We start from the raw sequence: 4,616 nt of genomic DNA, 5'->3' as shown, positions 1-4,616 counted from the left end.
GAGGGAGAGGCAGAACACAGCCTGTTAAGAGGAGAGGCAGAACACAGCCTGTTAGGAGGGAGAGGCAGAACACAGCCTGTTAGGAGGGAGAGGCAGAACACAGCCTGTTAGGAGGGAGAGGCAGAACACAGCCTGTTAGGAGGGAGAAAGAGGGAGAGACAGAACACAGCCTGTTAGGAGGGAGAAAGAGAGGCAGAACACAGCCTGTTAGGAGGGAGAAAGAGAGGCAGAACACAGCCTGTTAAGAGGGAGAGGCAGAACACAGCCTGTTAGGAGGAGAAAGAGGGAGAGACAGAACACAGCCTGTTAGGAGGGAGGGAGAGAGGCAGAACACAGCCTGTTAGGAGGAGAAAGAGGGAGAGACAGAACACAGCCTGTTAGGAGGGAGAAAGAGGGAGAGACAGAACACAGCCTGTTAGGAGGGAGGGAGAGAGGCAGAGCCTGTTAGGAGGGAGAAAGAGGGAGAGGCAGAACACAGCCTGTTAGGAGGGAGAAAGAGAGGCAGAACACAGCCTGTTAGGAGGGAGATGGAGGGAGAGGCAGAACACAGCCTGTTAGGAGGGAGATGGAGGGAGAAAGAGAGGCAGAACACAGCCTGTTAGGAGGGAGGGAGAGGGAGAAAGAGAGACAGAACACAGCCTGTTAGGAGGGAGAAAGAGAGACAGAACACAGCCTGTTAGGAGGGAGAAAGAGAGACAGAACACAGCCTGTTAGGAGGGAGAAAGAGAGACAGAACACAGCCTGTTAGGAGGGAGGGAGAGAGGCAGAACACAGCCTGTTAGGAGGGAGAAAGAGAGGCAGAACACAGCCTGTTAGGAGGGAGAAAGAGAGACAGAACACAGCCTGTTAGGAGGGAGAAAGAGAGGCAGAACACAGCCTGTTAGGAGGGAGAAAGAGAGACAGAACACAGCCTGTTAGGAGGGAGGGAGAGAGGCAGAACACAGCCTGTTAAGAGGGAGAGGCAGAACACAGCCTGTTAGGAGGGAGATGGCGGGAGAGACAGAACAGACACAGCCTGTTAGGAGGGAGAAAGAGAGGCAGAACACAGCCTGTTAGGAGGGAGATGGAGGGAGAAAGAGAGACAGAACACAGCCTGTTAGGAGGGAGATGGAGGGAGAGACAGAACACAGCCTGTTAGGAGGGAGATGGAGGGAGAAAGAGAGGCAGAACACAGCCTGTTAGGAGGGAGGGAGAGAGGCAGAACACAGCCTGTTAGGAGGGAGAAAGAGGGAGAGACAGAACACAGCCTGTTAGGAGGGAGATGGAGGGAGAAAGAGAGGCAGAACACAGCCTGTTAGGAGGGAGGGAGGGAGAGGCAGAACACAGCCTGTTAGGAGGGAGATGGAGGGAGAAAGAGAGACAGAACACAGCCTGTTAGGAGGGAGATGGAGGGAGAAAGAGAGACAGAACACAGCCTGTTAGGAGGGAGATGGAGGGAGAAAGAGAGACAGAACACAGCCTGTTAGGAGGGAGAAAGAGAGGCAGAACACAGCCTGTTAGGAGGGAGGGAGAGAGGCAGAACACAGCCTGTTAGGAGGGAGGGAGAGAGGCAGAACACAGCCTGTTAGGAGGGAGAAAGAGGGAGAGACAGAACACAGCCTGTTAGGAGGGAGGGAGAGAGACAGAACAGACACAGCCTGTTAGGAGGGAGAAAGAGAGACAGAACACAGCCTGTTAGGAGGGAGAAAGAGAGACAGAACACAGCCTGTTAGGAGGGAGAAAGAGAGACAGAACACAGCCTGTTAGGAGGGAGGGAGAGAGGCAGAACACAGCCTGTTAGGAGATGGAGAAAGAGAGACAGAACACAGCCTGTTAGGAGGGAGAAAGAGAGACAGAACACAGCCTGTTAGGAGGGAGAAAGAGAGACAGAACACAGCCTGTTAGGAGGGAGAAAGAGAGACAGAACACAGCCTGTTAGGAGGGAGGGGGAGGGAGAAAGAGAGGCAGAACACAGCCTGTTAGGAGGGAGAAAGAGAGACAGAACACAGCCTGTTAGGAGGGAGAAAGAGAGACAGAACACAGCCTGTTAGGAGGGAGAAAGAGAGACAGAACACAGCCTGTTAGGAGGGAGGGAGAGAGGCAGAACACAGCCTGTTAGGAGGGAGAAAGAGAGGCAGAACACAGCCTGTTAGGAGGGAGAGGCAGAACACAGCCTGTTAGGAGGAGAGGCAGAACACAGCCTGTTAGGAGGGAGAGGCAGAACACAGCCTGTTAGGAGGGAGAGGCAGAACACAGCCTGTTAGGAGGGAGAGGCAGAACACAGCCTGTTAGGAGGGAGAGGCAGAACACAGCCTGTTAGGAGGGAGAGGCAGAACACAGCCTGTTAAGAGGGAGAGGCAGAACACAGCCTGTTAGGAGGGAGAGGCAGAACACAGCCTGTTAAGAGGGAGAGGCAGAACACAGCCTGTTAGGAGGGAGAGGCAGAACACAGCCTGTTAGGAGGGAGAGGCAGAACACAGCCTGTTAGGAGGGAGAGGCAGAACACAGCCTGTTAGGAGGGAGAAAGAGGGAGAGACAGAACACAGCCTGTTAGGAGGGAGAAAGAGAGGCAGAACACAGCCTGTTAGGAGGGAGAAAGAGAGGCAGAACACAGCCTGTTAAGAGGGAGAGGCAGAACACAGCCTGTTAAGGGAGGGGAGAGGCAGAACACAGCCTGTTAGGAGGGAGAAAGAGGGAGAGACAGAACACAGCCTGTTAGGAGGGAGGGAGAGAGGCAGAACACAGCCTGTTAGGAGGGAGAAAGAGGGAGAGACAGAACACAGCCTGTTAGGAGGGAGAAAGAGGGAGAGACAGAACACAGCCTGTTAGGAGGGAGGGAGAGAGGCAGAACACAGCCTGTTAGGAGGGAGAAAGAGGGAGAGGCAGAACACAGCCTGTTAGGAGGGAGAGGCAGAACACAGCCTGTTAAGAGGGGAGAGGCAGAACACAGCCTGTTAGGAGGGAGAGAGACAGAACACAGCCTGTTAGGAGGGAGAAAGAGAGACAGAACACAGCCTGTTAGGAGGGAGATGGAGGGAGAAAGAGAGACAGAACACAGCCTGTTAGGAGGGAGGGAGAAAGAGAGACAGAACATAAGCCTGTTAGGAGGGAGATGGAGGGAGAGGCAGAACACAGCCTGTTAGGAGGGAGATGGAGGGAGAACGAGAGACAGAACACAGCCTGTTAGGAGGGAGGGAGAGAGACAGATATACTTACTGGGAAGGCTAGACTCATGCCCAGTAGACATATCCAGATCAACACTATCCTCATGACCTGTTAACAGACCAACAGTAATAGTTGTTAGTTTAACTAGCAGATCAACAGTAATAGTTGTCAGTTTAACTAACAGATCAACAGTAATAGTTGTTAGTTTAACTTACAGATCAACAGTAATAGTTGTCAGTTTAACTTACAGATCAACAGTAATAGTTGTCAGTTTAACTAACAGATCAACAGTAATAGTTGTTAGTTTAACTAACAGATCAACAGTAATAGTTGTCAGTTTAACTAACAGATCAACAGTAATAGTTGTTAGTTTAACTAACAGATCAACAGTAATAGTTGTTAGTTTAACTAACAGATCAACAGTAATAGTTGTTAGTTTAACTAACAGATCAACAGTAATAGTTGTCAGTTTAACTAACAGATCAACAGTAATAGTTGTTAGTTTAACTAACAGACCAACAGTAATAGTTGTTAGTTTAACTAACAGACCAACAGTAATAGTTGTTAGTTTAACTAACAGATCAACAGTAATAGTTGTTAGTTTAACTAACAGACCAACAGTAATAGTTGTTAGTTTAACTAACAGATCAACAGTAATAGTTGTTAGTTTAACTAACAGATCAACAGTAATAGTTGTTAGTTTAACTAGCAGATCAACAGTTAGTTTAACTAACAGATCAACAGTAATAGTTGTTAGTTTAACTAACAGATCAACAGTAATAGTTGTTAGTTTAACTAACAGACCAACAGTAATAGTTGTTAGTTTAACTAACAGACCAACAGTAATAGTTGTTAGTTTAACTAACAGATCAACAGTAATAGTTGTTAGTTTAACTAACAGATCAACAGTAATAGTTGTTAGTTTAACTAACAGATCAACAGTAATAGTTGTTAGTTTAACTAACAGATCAACAGTAATAGTTGTTAGTTTAACTAACAGATCAACAGTAATAGTTGTTAGTTTAACTAACAGATCAACAGTAATAGTTGTTAGTTTAACTAACAGATCAACAGTAATAGTTGTTAGTTTAACTAACAGATCAACAGTAATAGTTGTTAGTTTAACTAACAGATCAACAGTAATAGTTGTTAGTTTAACTAACAGATCAACAGTAATAGTTGTTAGTTTAACTAACAGATCAACAGTAATAGTTGTTAGTTTAACTAACAGATCAACAGTAATAGTTGTTAGTTTAACTAACAGATCAACAGTAATAGTTGTTAGTTTAACTAACAGACCAACAGTAATAGTTGTTAGTTTAACTAACAGATCAACAGTAATAGTTGTTAGTTTAACTAACAGATCAACAGTAATAGTTGTTAGTTTAACTAACAGATCAACAGTAATAGTTGTTAGTTTAACTAACAGATCAACAGTAATAGTTGTTAGTTTAACTAACAGATCAACAGTA

This window comes from Oncorhynchus keta, chromosome 13, assembly GCF_023373465.1.
Source record: "Oncorhynchus keta strain PuntledgeMale-10-30-2019 chromosome 13, Oket_V2, whole genome shotgun sequence".
NCBI lineage: Eukaryota > Metazoa > Chordata > Actinopteri > Salmoniformes > Salmonidae > Oncorhynchus > Oncorhynchus keta.
This window is presented reverse-complemented; position numbering follows the sequence as displayed.